The sequence below is a fragment of the Mus musculus genome, chromosome 6 (genome assembly GCF_000001635.26).
Source record: "Mus musculus strain C57BL/6J chromosome 6, GRCm38.p6 C57BL/6J".
NCBI classification, from domain to species: Eukaryota; Metazoa; Chordata; class Mammalia; order Rodentia; family Muridae; genus Mus; species Mus musculus.
Genome location: NC_000072.6, coordinates 127,400,075 through 127,422,415, shown reverse-complemented (window position 1 = coordinate 127,422,415; position 22,341 = coordinate 127,400,075). Strand labels below are relative to the sequence as shown.

Here is a 22,341-nt window from a genome sequence, read left to right as displayed (position 1 = left end):
GCTAGCTCTCACCTCCTATTGGTTCTGCAGCCTTCCCAAACATCCCCACCAGCCACGGAAACAAGAGCTCAGAATGAGAGAGGACCAGTTCAGACTCAAACAGCAACACTCCGTGTCTTCTTCTCTGCTAAATCTTTACTCACCATCATTTGGCAATCTATAGTGTGTTGATTGCTTAAAGAAGCTGAGTGTATGCTCACCTCTCAGTACCCAGGAGTGTCTGCCCTTCACAGAGCCAACTTCTGGGACAGTGGCCTCTAGATCAACAGGACTGACATTGCAGATGACACCTGAAGCCAAGGCTGCGAGTAAGACTGGAAAGTCACTGTCACACTACTCCTCCAAGATCCACCCCAGAGCCATGTCCTCCTAGAAAAAGGCAGGTCTCCTCTCCCTCTCATACCAGTTTTGCAGGCAGGACCTTGTACAATGGGATATGCACACCTATGGTAAGTTCTAGGTCCGGATTCTGAGGCTTCCTCAGAAGACTAGAAAGAGAATGAACAAGCAAATATTTTTGGTAGAATCTTGTTTTCTGCCCATAGTGGATGATCACCTCTTTCATGGCCTGCTCACTGGTATTCAGGTGCCATTTACCTAACAATGGGAAGCTGCAGCTTTTGGCCTTGGGTTCTCTCAAGGGTGACCCCAAGACCCAGGAGGGGGCAGTCACTCCAGGTGTAGGAGGCCATCTGGGGACAGGCATCTATAACACAGCCATTAGAGATCTTGTCCTGATGCTACCAAACCACCCTCCCAATGACACCACTCTGTAAACAAAACACTCACTAAAAACATCATCACTAGAAAGCACCTAGAATACTCTCACTTCCTCTTCCCATAGGCCAGTTATAATTTAGAAGATGTTTTAGTATATAATATATGACAGAAAACAAAATAAACAATAAACACATAAATATAAAAAACTTATACATCCTTTAGCTCACATCATGAAAAAAGTCACACCAATGCCTTTCTTCCTGGTAAGCCACTCTCAGCCTTGGGGTCCAGTTGAACCCACTCAGGATTCGAATCCCTCTCCCTCTCCCTCTCCCTCTCCCTCTCCCTCTCCCTCTCCCTCTCCCTCTCCCTCTCCCTCTCCCTCTCCCTTTCCCTTTCCCTCTCCTTCTCCCTCTCCCTCTCCCTTTCCCTCTCCCTCTCCCTCTCCCTCTCCCTCTCCCTCTCCCTCTCCCCATCCCTGTCCCCCTCCTCCCTCCTCCCTCCCCCTCCTCCCTCCCCCTCCTCCCTCCCCCTCCTCTACACACCCTCTCCCTCTCCTCTCCCTCTCCTTCTCCCGACCTCCCCCCCCCCCCCGTGTAGTGCAAGAGTGTTTGTCTGCATGTATGTCTGTGCCACATATGTGTCTGGTACCCTTGGCCGCCAGAAGAGAGTGTTAAATCCATTGGAACTGGAGTCACAGAGAGTTGTGAGCCTCCACCTAAATGCTGGGTATTGAACCTGGGTCCTCTGCAGAAGCAGCTAATATCTTAATCACTGAGCCATCTCTCCAGCCCCAGCTGCTGCTCAGGAATCTTAAAAGTCCTGCCATCTTGTTCTCCTTTTTATTTTGAATGAGCCATTCTCCAGGGCTTTCCCTCAGCTGCTTCCAAGGCCCGAACAAAGGATGTTATATTCACACCCTCATTCCATCTTTGGACCAGGTTCTCTTCATCATCCCCCAGGTTTAATCTTGTCCAGAGTCATTTGCTCATCCATCTTACTTCTATCTGGAAGGACAGAAGGTTTTCAAATCTGGAAAACCTGCTTCCTTTGTATTTACAATATTCAGTTTGAGCTATCCCCCTGCTTCAAGTTCTACTACATCAAGGAGCAGCCAGAGCCCCATGTAACCCCAGAGATCTTCTTATCTACATCACCTTGTCTGCTAGAGGCTGCTTCTACTTCCCACACGACTGCAGGAAAGGTTGTTGCCAAACTTGCTGCCACCCCATACTGGATCTTCCTCTTTCTAAGTCCCAGAAACATCTTCTTCACAGGTTTCTTCAGTGTGTGATAGAAAGTCATCTTAAGACCTCAGGTATCTGCCAACAGTCTCTGTGAGCCTGCTCCAGTCCGGCTCTGAAATGTGTCCCCACAGGCTCATGGGTTTGAAAACCTGGTTCCCAGCTGGTGGTGTGTTGGGGGAAGTTGTGGGGCCAGGCTGGTGGAAGTAGACCACTGAGGGTGGGCCTTTGGGGGTTATCACCTTGTCTAGCTTCTAGCCTCATGTTCTCCCATCTTCCACCCAGATGTGAACTTGCTCAGCTGCAACTCCCACTGCTGTGGATGAAGCTGACCCTGCCTCCATTCTTTCCTGATATGATGAACTTTGAAACTGAAACTGTCAGCCACATCAAGCCTTCCTCCCTTCAGTTGCTTCAGTTGAGCACTTTGTCACCATGACAAGAAAAGTCGCTGATGTACAGAGCATTATGTACTTCCACTAATATTTCCTCACGGCTTCTGCCAACACTGCTCCAAAGGCTCTGCTGTTATCTTTAGACTATTATGGCAGCACCCCATTTGCCCCCTCAGTTCCTGCACCCCTTACTTTAGACTGCACCCCTTTACATCTCCAGTGCCTGACTGCCAAACCTGCTTTTGGTCTCAGCTCACAACTTTTACCTCATCTTTATCCCTTTGAAGCTACCCCATATGCTTGGGCTTGCTTCTGCATTAACACTGTTCACACCAGGGTGTCATTCCCAACCAAAGAAAGAAACCAGCTCTGGAAGAGAGATCCTATTAATTAGCATCTGGTATACCTTATGCAGTTTCTGTAAGGAAGATGTGGGAAGGGAATCTATAGGATGGCTGGGAAGATGAATGGGTGGGTGGGTAGGTGGATGGATGGATGGATGGATGGATGGATGGATGGATGGATGGATGGTGGATTGGTGGGTGGATGGGTGGATAAATGGATGAGTGTGTGGGTGCCCTCCTAGTGTCAAGCAAAGGACCACCAGGAAGGATCCAGTGAGGGAGAAGAGTTTGATACAAATGTAGGGCATGATAAAATACAGAAATGAGAAGAAAGCACAGTTGCAAAGTATTTGGTTCAAACAAATGTTCACCTTGGCTAGGATCAGTGCCTTCTGCTTCATGGATAAACACACAGGGCTCCTGATGCTATATCTGAGAAAAACGGGGAGGGAGGGAGGGAGGGAGGGAGGGAGGGAGGGAGGGAGGGCAGGCATAGCAGCATCTCTAAGGACTCATTCACCTCCCCCTCCAGGACAACATACCTGGACCTCAGATGTCTCCCTTTCACACCCTCTACTGCATCTCTAAATCTTCTTAACGGATCTGTTCCCAAGATTTCTCTCTTGCCCTACCATCTCTTCTTCCTTACCTACTTCTGCCTCACCATATCTTATAACAGCCACCCATCTTCCCATGTCCATGTGTCCATATCCCAGAGATATATGTTGTCCACTTGTCCAGATCCCCCCATTAAAGGTGCATTACACCTCCCTTTCTGTGTGTGGAGTGGGGGAGGGACAGGGCAGAGGTAGTTATGAGAGCGCTTGCTTCACATGCATGAAGCCCTGGCTTCTAACCACAGCACTGCCTAGAATCCCAAAATTTGGGAGAATGAAGCAGAAGGATAAGGGGTTCAAGGTCATCTTTGACCACTTATTGAGTGAGGCCAGCCTGGGCTACATGAAATCCTGTGTCAACAAACAGATAAACAAACAAACCCCTAGGCTGTGAATTGCATGTCCCCTGACTACCCATAGGACTCAAACCCTCTAGTGTCACATCCTGAAGCTCCTGTGTGGTCAGCATATGCTCTGGGGAGGGTCTTATCCATACAGACAGAGAGGATGGTGTAGAGAACCCAGCCAATGCCCCCATTCTCCCTCGGCAGCCGCTGCCTCTAGGCTCCCTCAGAATAGACAGCATCCTCAGAGCTGGAAGGCACCATCAAGGATTTCATCTGTTTATTTGCAATTAAAAAGCACAAGGCCTCCCTTTGGATGAACTGGTTAGAGAGGTTCAATGCCTTACAGATACCTTGATGCCTTCATCAGCCTCTACTCTGGGCAAGGTGACTGCCTAGCTATGAAAGGGTTATATTTATTTTTGTAGAATGGAAAACTCATTGCTGGACATGGAGTTCCTCGTTTTGATTTGTTTTCTTTGGAAGTGGCGGTGGCAGTGGCGGCAGAGCCCCAAGCTGGGTCATTAACATGGCATCGACAGCAACAAAGACCTTCACAGCCGCTGCCTGTAAACCGTGGATCAAGTTCAAGCATTTATTCTGTTTGAGGCCTCCCAGTGTCTATAAAAGCCCAGCACGATTATATGATCAGTGTCAAGACCCACTTTCCCCTCTTTGTGCTCTGGGATGCGTTTCCTTTGCCCTGTCCCTCCGTGTTGCCACCGCAGCTGCTGTGGCTTTAATAGCAACCCAAGGCACAGACTATTGGAGTGTTCCTTGGGCTTTGTTTTAAACATGGTTTTTGCTTGTGTTAACTACCGCCTGGCTCTCTGACACCCGTGAATGGGGCTATGCAGGGCTGTCAATCAACAACAATAATAATGCCATCTGGGTTTGAATAATACTAATGAGAAGAAGACGAAGAAGGGTACTGAGCATTTACATAGCACCTTTGTCCCAGAAGCTCAGAGGGCGTTCGAGATAATCATTTATTCAATGCTCCCAGCTCTGCTGGGCGGTAGATATTATGATCCCACCACAGGAGACTGAGACACAGAGAGGGCAAGTGGCTGGCCTCAAGGTCACACAGTAAGTCAGAGACGACACACTTCTTAGTCATTGTGAGCCTCTGAGCATTGGTCCTATGGTGTCACATTGCACTGTAATTTTCTGTGTGTCTGTTTTGTGAAATGACCTGTTTGATTTTATAGAGTGGAAAAGAAAAAAATGTTCTGGGGTGAAGCGCAGGCTCAAAGATCCTTAGTATAACAGAAAAGTCTATCTAATTTAGGGACAAGGAAGCTGTGTCACCCCAAGAGGTGTATATGCCATATAGAGGATGGGAATAAAGTCAAAACCATAAATATTAGGAGAGAGAGAGTCTAGTAATGTAGGAGAGAACCAGGCTAATCACAGACCCAAAATGCTCAGGGAAGGCAATTCAGAAGAACTTGTCCTGCAATTTTACTCAGAATGTTCTTGTTTGCTTTAAAAACTCCACGCTGTCGCTTGCAGATTGTCTCTCCATTCTCAACAATCACCACCATCATCATACAACCATCAACAACACCACCATCATCACCATTGCCACTACGATCTCCATCATCATTGCTATCATCCTTCCCACCACCATCATCATCACTACCCATCATCACATCATCATCCTCCAATACACCATCATCACATCCCTACATCATCACTATCTTCACTGTCATCATCATCATTATTATTACCACCATCATCCCCACCATGGTTATCAGCATCAACATCATTATATTTATCTCTGTCACAATCACTATGGCTGTCATCATCACTGCCATCCTCCAAACCACCACAATCATTGTTTCACATTCTAGTTTGCTGTTTATCACTACAGGTGGCAGGGGAGCAGTCCCCAGGAAGTCACATAAGGATATGTAACTAAAATTCCTGGGACCTCTACTGTGTTCATGATGCTGTTAGCAACTACATTTATTCTTGCTTGCTCTGTGACCTGATTTCATTTCTCAACTCATTTTAAGCAATTTCACATGATAATGCATCCAACTGTTTTCCACAGCACCGGATAGGAACCTCTGTACAGAAGATACACTCTATTTTTACATATTATCTTGAACAAAATATTTTCCATATTTTATTGAAATAACGTTTGGGGCAAGGGGATCCACAAATGTGTTTGGAAAGACCCTCATTCTGTCAGAACATGAGTATTTTATAGACAAGTTAGTCCCTGTTGGAACAAATCTCCAACCTCAGGACAGGGCAGTTGTCCTGGATTGCTTGTTAAAGTAGAACAAGTTAAGATGACCTTGAATGCCCATCTTGTTCCAGAAAGATCCACCTTAGAAACTTGCAGAGGACAGATAAGACAGATTGAAGTCTGAAGGTTCTGTTAGAAGTAGTTCTAACAGGCTAGATAAGTGTTGAGCTAAACCACCAGTCAATGGATTGACATTGAAGTCTCCCAAAGCTTTCCAGCAGCTCATTACATTCTGGGTTTCTCCCTTGCAGAGAGCCTCTAAATGCTTTGGTTGACACCATCTGTCCTGTAAGTTCATTATTTATGGTGTTGCCTATCCTTTGCCTTTGTCCCTGACCCAGTTTAGAGACACTTCATCACCAGGTCTGAGTCTTGAGTCTCTTTAGTTTCCAAGGCAAAACTCCTTTGCCAATGAACAAATAATTTATAAACTCCAGGCCTTCAATGGGAAAGCTCTAGATAGAGTCTCCATTTCCCAGAACTTCACAAGGCTTCTTACTCCTCTTTGATAGTGGGCCCATGTCTCCTATTTCCTAGTACACTCAGCACTTCCTAAGAACAGAGTCCATTCTGGGCTCCATGTTGAATAGAATACACAATGGAAACTGAAGGGGCTGTCATGGAGTAAGTGCTTGAGAAATGACTAGTGCAAAATAGCAATGACAAATTTGTTTAAAAGCCTCTAATATTGTAAATGTATTCAACCATGCAACACCATGTCACATGCTTGCAACACTTCTCCCTCAGATGGGACTCGCTATACCTACATAGGAAGGCATACATGTATGGTCTGCCTTCAGAAACAGAGATGACGCAGCAGTTAAGAGCACCTAATGCTCTTGCAGACAACCAGGTCTGAGTCCCAATACTCACCTCAGGTGGTTCACAACTGCCTGTAACTCCGGTACAAGGAGATCAGAGAACTTCTGACCTCAAAGAACAACTGCACACACGTGGCACACATAAACTCACTCACACACACACACACACACACACACAGAGAGAGAGAGAGAGAGAGAGAGAGAGAGAGAGAGAGAGAGAGAGAGAGAGTAATGAGTCATTAGAAAAATAAGAAATCATCTCATATATCATTTTCAAGGAAATCCTCCCTTTTTCTTCCCTCTGATTCTTTCCTCCTTCCTTCCTTCCTTCTTCCCTCTTTCATATCATCTATTAGTTCTTCCTAGCCTTTCCTTTCTTACTTCCTTCATCTTTTTCTCCCTCATTTCCTTCTTTTCTACTTTAGTTTCTTTTCTGGTCGCTGTGATTAAACACCTGATGGGAAAGAACTTAATTGAAAAAAGGGTTATCTTGGCTCAAGGTTCAAAGGGCTCACAGTCCATAGGTCCCATGGTCCAAAGAGCTCATGATTCAGAGGTTGCAATCCATCGTGCTGAGAAAATCCTGGCAGCAGGAGCTCACCCTCACAGCCAGGAAGCCGGGAGAGATGAAGGCTAACACTTAGTTGGCTCTCTTTTTCTCCACAGCCTATGGGATGGGTGCAGCTTACATTCAGAGTTGGTTTTCCGACCTTGTTAAGATTCTCTGGAAAAACCCTCAAGAACGAACCCAAAAGGTATGCTTCATTATGCCCCATTTCTTAATCCAATTTAGTTGACATTAGAAATTAACATCACTGGTAGATTAGGGATATGGCTCAGTAGCAAATGCTTGCAGAAGGTCTCGAATTCCAGTACCATCATCCACTTGAAAAAAATCTGGGCTTGGTGGTGCATGCCAACTAGACAGTCTAACCTAATTGGTGAGTTCCAGATCAGTGAGTGATCTTGTCTCCCCAAAGTAGACAGCATCTAAGAAATGATACCTGAGGTTGTCTTGTCCTTTGGCTTCCACATACACACATACGGGAGAGGGCTAGTTTCCTTCCACCTTCCCTTCCTCCTTCCTTTCCCTTTCCTGATCTCCAAGGAACAATCCAGTCACTCATAATTTAATTTGGTAACCTTCACAACTGAACTTTATTATATTTTTCAAACCTACAATAGTAGGATGTGGGTGCACAGAGATAAACCAAAGAGTGTGAGATAAAGCCATGGTGTGGAGGAGTTGTTAGCTGGAGGTAGGAGCTGAGTCTTCAATAGACAGAGAAAGGAAGTGGACAAACTGGATGCTCAATACAGGGTGCAGAGTGCTGGCTCTGTGCGCTGTTACTGGCAGAGGAACTACAGTAAGACCAATGGAGGTCGACATGGATCTTGACCAGACAGACTGTGGACACTGGATTCTACTCAGAGGCAAAGGATGGAGACAGAAGTTTCTGAAACAGTGACCATAAATCCATGTCTAGTCTGCACAAGCATTACGAGCCACAGTAGCTGGCCATCCTTTACCCTGTGGCTTAAGGTTCTGTGTGCTTTCTGTCCCCCTTTAACCAAGATGGCAGCCGTAAGCAGCATAGTGGGCACTTCCCTATGTAATCTTGCATACTGAGCTTGGACAGGCGTGTCAGAGGTGGGCGGGTTCTTCCACAGAGGTTCCCTTAAGAAAAGGATAGTCTCTGAACGTCCCCGCTCCCTCCTGCTACCCACCCAAGATACAGTCTTTCTATTCAGCTGAGATGAAGCTTCGAGGCCTGAGACACCTCTGGTTTCCACAGAGAGTTGACCACCACATAGCACAAAGAGGCTCAGAGCACTGGCCCTACCTCTGGCTGACTTGGCAGCCTGTTCCTCACATGTCAGGGGTTTTCCTGGAAGCCATACTGGCCAGTTTGAAAAACTTCCATTCTGTCTGCACAGACAGAGCCTGGAGCTTCTGGGAAGAGCTCCTATCCACCAGGAGGCCCAACAGACCTCCTGCTCAGGGTCAATTGAACAGGAGAGAGATTGTTATTCTCCCCTTTACACACTGAGGTACTGTGGGGATGAGGTATTGTGGGTGTGGCTTGAAACCCCTAGATCTCTCATCTGCCTTCTGCATTGTACATGATGGCTTCTGGGGACCTTGCTTTCCCAGACAGCCTGAGCAGCCCTGGTGACCTGCAGCTCCCGAGTCTAAGAGTAAAGCCCTGCTCCTGTACCCCTCTCTTTTCCCTTGAATTGCTGTCCATGAGCTTAACAACCTGCCCTGAATTCTCCTTTTCCTGTCTCGCTGTCCCATCTTTAGGAGCATTTGGCTGTCTTCCCATCCCCCCCCCCCCCTCTCTGTGCTGTGCTATGTGTATCCTCAGAATTCTGCCATGGGGTGTATTATAGAGTTTTTGTTTAAAGACCACTCTAAGTAGGCATCCTGAGATGCTCAAAGACAGTGTGCTAGCTATTTTGTATTGTCATCGTGACACAATAGTCCTATAGTCACCTGGGACGAGGAAACCTCAATTGAAGAGATGCCAATATCAGATCGGTCAGTGGGTGTGTTTATAGGACATTGTCTTCATCGAGATCAACATGGGATGCCTGGTCCACAATGGGCAGCACTATTCCTAGGAAGCCAGCTCTATGAGAAAACTGGCTAAGTATGAGCCAGCAAGTAAGACAGCAAGCAGCATTCCTCTATTATTTCTATCTACTTCAAATTCCTGGCCCCAGTAACCTAGTTCACTACGACCTGAAAGTGTGAGTCAAACAAACGTTTTCCTTTTCACATAGCTTTTGGTCTTAGGGTTTTGTCACAGCAACAGAGACCAGACTAAAACAGGGAATGCTAGGGAGGGCCTTAGGGGACAGTTGTACTGATTGCCCGGCCCAACTCTATGAGGCAGAACTTACAATGTAGTCTTGATACATCCTTCACAACCCTAAGTTTTGGGAACATTAAACCTTGTTCTTAAGCAAGTGTGGAAACTTGTTTTATCTGGTAGGAGGCAACTGCCTTTATTTTTTCTCTTCTTGTCCTGGTTACCTAAGAAGGAAGAAACTGTAGCTAACTCAATGACTTTGCATTCCCTTTGGAGGTTGGATATGACTCTAGATCAAGTAGAGAGCTTAAGAGGTTCCCCCTCAGGGTTGTTGTATAGCTCAGTTGGTAAGGTGCTTGCCTGGTGTGGACGGTCCTGGGCTTTACTACCAGCACTGTACAAACTGGATATAGTGGTGCATGCGTACAAGCGCGCATGGACAAGTATCAGAAGCTGAAGGTCATTCCCAGACATCTTCAAAGTTAGAAGACAGCCTGGGCTACAGGAGTCTCTGAGACAAAAGCGGAGACTACAAATAAGTTTCTCTAGCCCCAGCATGCCCCAGGAGACTACCAGCTTCATGCTCCAAATTCTTTTTTTTTTTAATAAAAAATTGTATTTACTTAGAAGCATTCAGAATGTCAACAAAACAGCTGCAATTTTTTTTTTTTGCAATTACAGAGTGGTATTCAGTTAACAGAACAACAATTATCTTCGTATAAGCTGCATCAGAGACAAATAAAGATAAAAAAATAATAAAACCAAAAGGAAAAAAAAAAACTACTGTCCCCATATATAACTAATTTGTGCTGTGCACCAACAAAAACCTGCTTTAAATTTCCATGCCAATTTACAACCCCCAGACTGTACCAGGCAAGGTTAGTGACTATTGAAAATTCCACCTGGACAGGGCTATCTAAAGACACATTCGGTAGTGTGTTAACTATACAAAAAAAGACACTGTACAGTTTAAAAACAAATCTTACACAACCTCACATTTCAATTTTTTTCCTTAAAAGGAGTGAGTTGTGTACAGGGGGCTTAAATGCTTTATAAACAAGAAAAAAAAACTTCGCTAGAACCAACTTATTCATCAACATCTTCTTCTTCTTCCCCTTCCTCCTCTTCCTCTTCCTCATTCTCTTCATCCTCCTCATCATCTTCCTCTTCCTTCTTTTTCTTGCTCTTTTCAGCCTTGACCACCCCCTTTTTTGCTGCATCAGGTTTTCCTTTAGCTCTGTAGGCAGCAATATCCTTCTCATACTTCTCCTTCAGCTTGGCAGCCTTCTTCTCATAGGGCTGCTTGTCATCTGCTGCAGTGTTGTTCCACATCTCTCCTAGTTTCTTTGCAACATCACCAATAGATAAGCCAGGATGCTCGCCTTTGATTTGGGGGCGGTACTCAGAACAGAAGAAGAAGAAGGCCGAAAGAGGCCTCTTGGGTACATTGGGGTCCTTGAACTTCTTTTTGGTCTCCCCTTTGGGGGGAGATGTAGGTTTTCATTTCTCTTTCATAACGAGCCTTGTCAGCCTTTGCCATATCTTCAAATTTCCCCTTTTCTTTAGCAGACATGGTATCCCCACCTCTCTGAGCACTTCTTGGAGAACTCTGAGAAGTTGACAGAAGCATCCGGGTGCTTCTTCTTGTGTTCCTCCCAGCAGGTTTGCACAAAGAATGCATATGAGGACATTTTGCCTCTCGGCTTCTTAGGATCTCCTTTGCCCATGTTTAGTTGATTTTCCTCCGCGAGGCACAGAGTCGCCCAGTGCTCATCCAGCTCGCGCTTGCCCCGGCGCTGTCTCTATGGAGCTCAATGTACTGCAATGGCTGTCCATGCTCCAAATTCTTAGCTGCCAAGCCCTGAGCCAGGATAGTGGATGGTGAAGGAGTCTCTGACCATGGCAGAGCCCTAGTATGAGAGAAGAAAACCTCATCTGAGCACAACAAACAAGGCTGCCATCCTTTGGGCTCTGGACATGGTGCTTTGGCTAGACCCCAGTGGTAGGCAGGGCATCTGACAGGAGGAGTTCTATCCATCCCTGCCCTGGGATCTCAGGATGCCACAAACATTGTGACCTGCTGTAATTATACTTTTGATTCTCAACTGTGTAATGAAATCTCTTTCTTTTAGCATTTTGGAGGGATAACACTGAAGGTATCGGGATGTTTATGAGTTGGGTTTCCTGAGACCCCTTCGCAGTTACCTAACAGTCCGTAGCACTCAGTATCCTCCCAGAATATATGTTTGCTTTGCTCTGCTCTGGATTTATTCTAATACAGGGAAAAGGCGAGACAGCAGGAACACAGAGGCAAGAACAGTGGTCACACAGTGAGCACAGGTTCAGCCTGTGTCCCTACTAGATGACCGACTGGATGGATCCCTATTCCTGGCTCTTGAATTCAAAACTACTCAGCCTGGGGTCCGCTGGTGGTCAGCAGTGGTGTGCTGACCTTGGGCAAACTGCTTGAGCTGACTGACTCTGCCTTCCCTGGTGGAGCATAGGCCCTGACACCACCTGCACTGGCCTGGCAGAACTGAGATGGGAATTTAGAAATATGAAGTTCTGGCTAGAGGGAGTCTGACTCATGTGGCATCTCTGTTGTCCCTACAAGGATTACCCCCACTTCTTGGGCCTTGGCTGCTTTTTCAATGCTTGAGAACGGGAGAAAGTGAACAGAGGTGATAGGACAGAAACACCTGAGGTCAGCTTCAGGGCGCAGCATGACAAACATGGCTCCCATTGACTACACCAGCTCTTCCCAAACCCCTCTTATTGTGCTAGATTTTGTGTTCAGTGTGAGAGTAAGATCCTGGAGGATGCTCATCCACCTCTTCCTGCAGTCACACATACTAAGGAGACAGTTCTTCCACCTATCAGTGCTGACTCCTATGGTGAAAACCATTCTCTGCTTCACAGCCCGCAAAACTCCTATGCATGCCACAATGCCCAGAGCAGCTGTCACCTTCTCTGAAACTTGTCTCAATATTTCTTGGCCTCTGAGGAAGATTTAAAAACACTTTCATGAGAGTTGTTTGATTGATTGGTTTTGCCTGTATTTTACAGTAGACTTTCTGACATTGTACTTTTGTTGTTTCCTATGCCCTGAATATGGGACACCCAAATTTAGCTACAAATTCTAGGAGACTGCACATAGTTGGCATTTAATATTTTTGTTGTTGTTGTTGTTGTGTTGTTGTTGTTGTTGTTGTGGGACTGAAGAGAAGACTCCGTGGCTAAGGACACTTATTGCTATACACCTGGTTTCTGTCCCAGGTGCCCATATCAGGTAGCTCACGGTTGCCTATAACTCCAGTACCAGGAGACTCCAACTCCCTCTTCCGGCCTCCATGAGCATCCACTCAGATGTGGTGCATACAAACTCATGCAGGGGCTCACACACATGCATCTAAATAAAATAAAAAACACACACACAAATTAATCTTTCTAAAAGCAAGTGAGAATTCTTGGTGGCCTGGACATCCAGAACTTTGAGATTTGCTTTTCAACTGTGAATTCCTGGCTGCCAACAGAAGCAGATATGAGCGAATATCGACGGCCATTAGGGCAATTCAACTATTGAGCAACTTTCTAAGACTCTGGAATCCATCCTGGAATGCTGTCCAATCTCCCGAGGCCTGAGGATGCTTCTGCAGCCACTGGTCATTCACTGGGGCTCATGGGAGCATGAAGAGCCGGCTCCACTCACTGCCTCTCCCTCGTGCCACTGTGCTGAGACAAGCAAAGGATACCTAGCTCTTGCCCTCCCCCCAGTCCAGTTGTGCCCCCCCACCAGCCAACTCTAGCATGCTTCTTTTTCACAGAGCCTCTCTGGCCAGCCTAGTCCAAAAGAAACTTGCCCTCCTTGGGGTTTGAGGACACTCACCAGGACCCCAGATAATTCTAGAGCAAATGATTATCTGACTTCTCCATAACAGAGTCTTTTTTATTTTTTTTATTAGATATTTTCTTTATATACATTTCAAATGTTATCCTGAAAGTTCCCTATACCCTCCCTCCATCCTGCTCCCCTACCAACCCACTCCTGTTTCTTGGCCCTGGCATTCCCCTATACTGGGGCATATAAAGTTTGCAATACCAAGGGGCCTCTCTTCCCAGTGATGGCTGACTAGGCCATCTTCTGCTACATATGCAGCTAGAGATATGAGCTCTGGGGGTACTGGTTAGTTCATATTGTTGTTCCACCTATAAGGTTGCATACCCCTTTAGCTCCTTGGGTGTTTTCTCTAGCTTCTCCACTGGGGGCCCTGTGTTCCATCTTATAGATGACTGTGAGCATCCACTTCTGTATTTGCCAGGCACTGGCATAGCCTCATACGAGACAACTATAACAGGGTCCCTTCAGCAAACTCTTTCTGGCATATGCAATAGTGTCTGGGTTTGGTGGCTGATTATGGGATGGATCCCCAGGTGGGGTAGTCTCTGAATAGTCCATCCTTTCATCTTAGCTCCAAACTTTGTCAACAGAGTCTTTTGAAAGCTAAATAAATAAATAAATAAAATAAACAAAATCTCACCTATTCACTGGTGGCTAAGCCCAGTTTGAGACACTGTGTGCGTGTGTGTGTGTGTGTGTGTGTGTGTGTGTGTGTGTGTGTGTGTGTTTGTGTGTGTTGACATGCCAGCGTGACATATGTGTCCAAATTGGAGCTCCTGGTTTAATACATCTGGAACAAAATAAACTCCCTAATGACATCTTCTACCCTGTGTGGCATGTGTGTCTCAAATAGCAAGCTTACCCCCAACCCCACCCCAGAAACCATCCAAAGCTCAAACAGCACGGAGAGCTGGCATTCTTTCCAGGCCTGCCTGCCTCCTGCACACCTCCCTGCGGGCAGCTGGGGACTTTCAGGGGCAAAGAATCTTGCACAGCTGTTGGTAGAGATCACACAGACTTCCTCATATCTGTTAGCAAGTGGTGAGCTCATGTCGCTGGGAGAGGGAAACAACCTGTGCGGTCTGCCACCAGAACAGAGCCTGCCTTGGCAGGGACAGAAGAGAAATGGCCCTGGGTGGGAGGGGGGCTTCCTCCTGTCAGAAATCCTTTGGAGACAGCTATAGGGAGAGTGGTCCTGCAAAGTCTTTCCTGTATTGAGACAGTTTCTGTCTGGAAAAGCCCTGGAGCTTGTGATAGTTAAAGCGAGAGGCTACCTTTCTGACAAATGTTTTCAAATGGAAATGTATTGTGGAAATAAGAAAAAAAAACCTATTTTTTACATGTTCCTATCCATTTTCTCTAATGTAATTATTAGTAATTCATTTTATTGATTTTACATACGGGCATATAAAATAATAGGTTTATTATCGTTTCATACCCAGTATCAGTATAACTTGCTCATATTTGTGCCCCCTCACCATTTCCTGCCCCTTCATACCCCTGGTCTCATTCATTCCCCAAGCTAGTCCCTGTTCTGCATGTGTGTGTACATGTGTGTGCATGTCCATGGATATGTGTATGTGCATGTGTGCGCAGATATATGTGAGCATGTATGTGTGCACATACCTGTGTGTGCCTGTATGTGTGTGCACATATGTGTGCATATGTGTGTGAGCATGTGTGTATGTGTGTGTGTCCATATCCAGATTCTGCACATGGGAGAAAATGTGGGCTAGCTTGTCTTTCTCCTCCCATTAACTCGTCTCGTTCCCTCCTACTTCCTCTATAATCTTCCTTCTCCCTCGCAGTCCCCTTTCTGTTTTCAGTGACAACTGTTTGTTTTGACTTGTGTTTTAGCTAAAAGGGTGGTGAGTAGTCCAACCTAGCCTTCCAGCTTGATACGTAGCTAAGGATAGCCATGAACTTCTGATCCTTCCTTCCCTTCCAAAGTGCAAGCAGTTCAGGTGTGTTCCACTGCCTGGCTGACAACTGATTTTTTAAAAGATCCCTGGTCTCCCTCAAATCCTCCTTCTTTCCTCCCAAAGTCTCAGTTCAAGGAGCAGTTGCTGATGTAGATGCCCTATAAAGAAGTTCATGGGCAGATGCAGCCCTGCCCACCCCCAAGACTTTGAATGTTTAAAAAAAAAAAGTCTAGCTTTGACAATGTTCAATTATGTACGAAGAGCCTTCGGTGGCATTGGACCCCCAAGTGGCCCTGTGGGAGAAGCAGGTGAGTTACTGCTGGAGTTATGGCTGAGGCCAGGACACCTGCCCATGGGCTGAGGCCCCTGCCCTCCCTTTAGTCCTGGTTTCTCGAAGCCCAGGTTTATGGTTTGGGGAAGAGGTTTGTTCAGAAATTGTTCAGGTTCACTAGGAAGGAGAGAGCTGGGTCTCTGGTGCCAACCTGCAACCCCGGGCATTTTCCCTTCCAGGAAACCACGAAGGACAATGTTGTTTCTCACAAGACAGCAGTTCGTGGAATACACTCCCTCTTCCTTCTCCCACTCCTTGGAGTTCCAGACTCGTGGAACCAAGCCTGGGATTTAGTTGGGTTTTGGCTCTAGACCCGGGCAAAGCAGCAGTAGGGTAACCCAGAAGAAATACTTGAACCCCTTTCAGAATCTCATCTGGATGGACAAGGATGGTACCCAGAAAAGTATGAGACCAGGAAATGGGAGCTACATGCAGGAAGCATCTGCTGGCCAGGTCTGCCAAGTCAGCCCTCTACCCCGGGCCTCAGTCTTCTCACCTGTCAAATGGGAGGAGCTGGCTGGCATGGATAACTGTAATGCAATAACCCTATGCAATGACGGCAGACAGGCCATCTGTGGATGGGGACGTTCCCTTGAGCAACTGTGCCCCAAAGCCTGGCCTCTACCCTCACTCCTTGCATGCTGTTAGCCCAAGCTAGATTGACCCTGACCAGCCTGGAGACATCCTGGTGCAGCATCAAGGGAAGGCTTGGGTGAGGGCCGGCTGGGGCCAGCGGGGGTGGGGGGGGACCCACTGGGGTATTTTTTTCACATGCATATGTCCCCTCTCAGGCAGCCCTTTCAGAGCGCTGGACAATGTGCTCTTTTTGTCCCCAAGCCTTTCAGCCGCCTGTTCATTCTCTTTGCATCTGCTGTCACACAGGACATCCCGGCTGGCAAGCGACCATGGGGACACATTGTGCTGCCTTAATGAAGCATGGGGCTGGTGATACGGGGGTGGCTGGGGCCTGCAGAGGCTGGAGTGAGCAGAGCAGCACCCCACATTTCTACATCAGACTCCTTCTTGAGGGCAGAACCGTTACCTTCCTCTCCCTTTGCTTCTCAATGTATCTGTAAGGGAGAAATTGAAGCTGTGGTGATTGGAACAGAGAGGTCTCCACTGTTCCCTTGGGAGCTCAGCATCTGAGACATCCCAAGAGAAGATACATTGCCTTGACAGAGAGGATCCGTACACCTCCAACAAGGTCACTGGAGAGTTCTAGTGCTTCTTTAAAAACCACCTGGTGGTGGGGTCAAGATAGCCAGTGAGATGGCCTCTTGAAGACCCTTCAAGCCCTCACAAGATGCAGTTGGGATTGAAGAGAAAAAGACAGCAGAGTCTATTGGTTTATGCCATGGTCAGAGACACAGACAGGTATGACAGCATGTCATGTGAGCAGCCAGGCAAGTGGTGAGCTCACGGGCTACACATCCTATGCCAAGTGGTCATGGGAAACACCTTTGCATCCTTCCACCACACACACACTAGTAAAGGAACATGACGGTGGGGTCTGGGTCAGGGTTGGGAGCTTTCCTCCCTGGGTGATTTGTGGCGCATCTCTGATCTTTGCTCTGGAGGAAAAAGCTACCACTTCAGATGCCTCTCTGAGCTGTAGGTGTGGCTAGAAGCCCCCAGCACAGAGCCAGTGGGGAAGGCAGCTCTGGTGTTTTTACTTGGGGCTCTTCATTATAGCATGGGCACCCTTGCAACTCTCAGGACTACCCTTCACCCTCAGCCCTTTCCAGCTAGCCAGAGTTACCTAGAAGCAGCCCAGGGTTCACCACAAGGATCTGGCATGGGATTCTTCCTACCACTTGAAGTTTGTCTTTCTGGTCTATTTACTGCACACATGCACCCCTCCTGCCCACCCCTTACCCTTCCTGGCCTGCTTACCCTCCCACCACCCAAAGAAAAAAGCCTGGGTCTTGTCCAACAAGGCCCCCTGTCCCCTTTAACAAGCAAAGTGTGCTGGCATTGCAATTGGTGGTCTCCTCCCTGAAGGTCGTTAATCAGTGTAGAATGTAGACCGAGTAGTCTTGCCAGCCCCGTGAAAACGCAGCTGGCAGGTAGCCGAGACGGGGAATTCGTCATAGGTTGGATGGGCCCAGGCTCTAAGGGAGAGTGTGCAGCTTATGCAAATAGTTTTGCTTAGCATGGATCCTGTGTTCTTATTCCCTCTCTTCCTCCCCCCCCCCCCACCTCGAACTTTTTTTTTTTCACTCAAGGGTGGGGAGAGAGTAGGGGAGCGGGGGAAGTGGGGGAAAACAAGCCCTTCGCTGCCAGATCTTGTTCTCAATCAGAAAGGAGCAAATTGCTTTTCCTAAAAAAGAAAAAAAGGCGTGCAGGGGGCGGGGGGGGGGTACAAAACACCCATCCCTTGCTCTGTGCAGCAAAGTGTTTGAAAGCTGAACTGCTCAATGAGAAAGGCCAGCACTGAGTGTTTTTGGAGGGACTATTATCCCTACCAAGGCCCATTCCCTCTTTCTGGGAGGCCTGTCAAGCACCTGGGTGGGGGCTTGGGCCTCAGTGCTCGCAGTCCTCCCTTTGCCCTGATGGTCCACCCATAATCTTGCCTCACTTTTCCAATTCTGGCAGACCCTGGGTGTTAGGCACAGAACAATGGAGTATCTGGGCACCCCCAAGTCCCCAGCAAAGGAAACAGTTGTGGTGGCTTCTCTTGGCTCATGTAGGAGTCACCGACATCATTTAAAGAACAGCAGCCACCAAGTTGAACTGGGAATGTCACTTAACTTTTCTGAGCTTCAGAGCAGAGTCAAGTATAAAAGCCAAGGCTAGCGGCCCCTGACCCCAATGCTGCAGGTACACAGTGTACCTGGCTCATCAGAGAGACTTGGTTAATGCCTGCTGAGAAGGGATGAAGCCAGACAATGGGAGGAAGCAGCCAGCACAAGACCTGATGGGCAGTAAACATTGTAAAGCACTAAGCACTCATGGTACGATCACCAAAGGAATCCAGTGAAAAGCTAAATTCAAAGGGTACAGTGTTGAAAGCATCAACCAGTTCAACGCTGAAGTCAGAGGATAGGGAACTGGACTGGAGCTGGAGGCTGTTTCCCACGTGCCTCAAGGTTAACCTTGGATGAGTTATAACCATGCGGCATTGAGATTTGGGCACAGAACCATTCTCGGAGAGGGGGTGTCCATAGGTAGGGTGGTAAGCAGCACCCTGTGTATACTGGATGCCGGCGGGGGCGCACCTCTGCATTTGTGATTTTTTTTTTTTTTTAGAAAAAAAAGTCTTCAGACATTTCCATCTGTTTCCTGGTAGGTGATATCTCTCCCTGAGTTAAAACTAGCCTCTGGAGGTTTACACACGGTGGGCTTCCCTCTCAGCCCCTGCCAACACTGGGGTCAAAACAGCAGTCACCACATGAAGGGCTACCATGTAGGGCAAAGCAGAACCTAGAGTTTGGGGTAGGCTACCCTAGACACCCTTCTGGTTTCCTGTGTAGTGCTTAAGAAGTACGCAAATGGGCTGGAGAGATGGCTCAGTGGTTAAGAGCACTGACTGCTCTTCTGAAGGTCCTGAGTTCAAATCCCAGCAACCACATGGTGGCTCACAACCATCCGTAATGAGATCTGATGCTTTCTGAAGACAGCTACAGTGTACTTACATATAATAAATAAATAAATCTTTTTTAAAAATGTACGCAAACTACTATTTGATCCACGGGGGGGGGGGGGGGGAATGAAACAATGAATGAACTGAAAGCCTGCTTCTTCCATTGGAGAAGTGAGGTCACAGAGTAAATAAAGGCTGATCCCAAGATGGCAGAAGATTGCCAAACATGGGAAACAACAGAAATGGAAGAACAGAAACCACTGGAGGCACCAGAGCCAGCAGCTAGCAGACACCAGCAGGCAGGGTGTGCAGGAACTGTGGGGACCAATCTGAGTTCAAGTCAAGTGTGTCCCCTTTGTGGGGCTGCCATATTGTCCTGGCTTTGATCTCAGGGACTCTTCCTGGCTACTGCAGGGACTACCAAAGTGTCCTCACCAAGGCCAGCCCTGGGGTTTGATGAGAACCTGATTCTCCTTTTGTTTTTATGGTGAAAATCTGTCTTTTCTTCCTTTAAAAGAAAGGAATTTCTCCTTTACCTTTCCCTGGCCTGGGAGAAGAGAAATACCCAACGCCTGCTTCTTCTCACTATCTTGTCCCTTCCAGAAGGGACAGGAGGCCTGAGAAGCCCTGGTGGAACTCACAGTCAAGGTACAAGCTCACCAAACCACCGAGTGTGGCTTGCTCATCTCCCCCTCCCCACCCATGTTCTCCAGAGCCCTTCGGATTGCCCTTTCACCCACTGCCCCATGTCCATCTCTAGGGCAAAGGCACAGTGAAGGGCTAAAGGCACAGAGAGCATCTGAGACAGACTCAGATATGTCAGGACTTTAAAACAACAGATTCATATTCAAGGGTGGAAGGAAGGAAGGAAGGAAGGAAGGAAGGAAGGAAGGAAGGAAGGAAGGGAGGGATGGATGGATGAAGGGAGGAAGGGAGGGAGGGACTAAGGGAGGAAGGGAGGAAAGGGAGGGAGGGAGGGAAGGAGGGAGGGAGGGAAGGAGGGAGGGAGGGAAGGAGGGAGGGAGGGAGGGAGGGAGGGAGGAGACAGCTCCCTGGAACAGATGGGCCCTGTGAACAGAGATGGACATTGTAAGCAACAAATGATCCAAAGGAAGCACAAGGAGTTAAACACCAGCCAATGAAGATTGCCTTTGATGGACTCATTAACACACTGAGTGGGAGTGATGAAATAATCCCTAAGGGTGGGTGTATGTCATTAGGAACTTTCAGTGTGGAAAATCAAAAAGAAAAAGGATTGGGAAGAAAAATCAAGACAAGAGAAATCCAAGAAGAAAAAGGCATAAAGGTGTGTGAGAGAATGAGAAAGAACTAAGAAAGGTGGGCTGGGAACAGAGCTCCTGGGAGAACATTGGTTTAGCATGCAGCAGTCTTTTGGGTCAGCCGTAGCCCCACAGCAAACACACACACACACACACACACACACATACACACACACACACACACACACACACACGCCCCAGGGGCAGGGAGCTGTTTGAACATATAATGACTGGGAATTTCCCCAAATTGGGTTTGGTCAGACACCAAAAACCACAGTTGCAGAAAGTACAGAGAATACAAGTGAGATAAATGTCCTAAATAAACAGAACTCCCTGCATCCGGGGGTAGCACACTCAGAAAGTAAAGGGGAAATCTTGGAAGAGGCCAAGAATAAGAATGTCTTACCTGCAGTGGAGGAAAGACACAAATTAAATCCAAATTCTCACCAAAGGAAGCATGCAAGGAAAAAGGGAGCTGATGAAATGTTTCTGAAGAAAATCCTGGGCAGTCTGGAATCTCGTAACCTTCAAAAATAAGAGGTAAAGATTTGTTTGTTTGTTTGTTTGTTTGTTTGTTTTAGTCAAGGTTTCTATACACAGCCCTGGTTGATCTGGATCTTGCTAGGTTGACCAGGCTGGCCCCAAATTCACAGAGATCCACCTGCCTCTGTGTTCTGAGTACTGGGATTAAAGGTAGTGCCACCATGTCTAGCAGGATCGTTATCACTGGAATTTTAAAAGACATCTAGTACCTATAGATATTCCTTACAATAAACGTAAAAGGTTCTTTAGCCAGGCTAAGTCACTACAAAGCATGCCTGTGATCCCAATGCTCTGGAGGCTGAAGCAGGGGGATCATGAGTTGAGAGCAACCTGGACCACCCAGTAAGATCTGGCCCAAAAAAGATGGGGGGGGGGCGCAGAAAGGAGGAAGGGGAGATGAGGGGAGGAGAAGGAGGCTGGAGAGATAGGTGGCTCTGTGATTAAGAGCACTTGTTTTTGCCAAGGGTCCAAGTTCAGTTTTCAGCAGCCCCACCCACGTCCCACAATTCCCTGTACCTTCAGTTCCGGGGGATCTCATGACGTCTTCTGCAGGCAAAACACTCATACACATTGAAAGAAACCAATAGGCAATTATTTAATTTTTAAAAAATAGGGAAGACCAAGGGAGGGAAGGAAAGGAAGTCAGCAGCTCAGAGTCAATCCCCAGTGTCCAGTCCCCAGCATGGCAAAAATACTCAAGAAAGAAAAGGGAAAACAAAAAACAAAGGGAGAAAGAAAAGAAAGGGAAGGGAAGGGACACAGAAGGGAGAGGAGAGGAAAGGATCCCTTGGATAAGCACTGTGCGTGTGTCTACTACCTCAAGACACCCGAAGCCGTCAAATGCTATGCAAGGTGTTTATGTCTGGAGAAGGCGTTTGAACCTGTGGAGAACCAGACACAGTGGACAAAACACAACACCAAAAGCACCACCCATAGAATCACCCACGACGGGCCACTAAAATGTCAAACTTTCGCTCTCCAGAAGATACGGTTGAAAGAATGAGCTGAAACCACAGGCTGTGTCTGGGTAGATGGCTCAGCCCACAAGGGCATCAGCACTGCTATAGCCTGTGTTCAGTCCCCAGAGCACAGGCGAAAAGGCAGACATGGTAGTTCAATATGGAACGAGGATACATAGGGAGACGCTAAGCTTGAAGATTGGCAATTGTCTTCATTTTCAAGAAATAAAATATCCTAACAGGATAACACAGTAGTGAGCATGC

General features: G+C 47.2%; 1 pseudogene; it reads right to left on the bottom strand.

Annotated features, from left to right (window-relative positions):
* Positions 1-10,647: 10,647 nt before the first annotated feature.
* On the bottom strand, positions 10,648-21,095 carry Gm34091 (annotated as a pseudogene).
* Between the last annotated feature and the right edge of the window lie 1,246 nt (positions 21,096-22,341).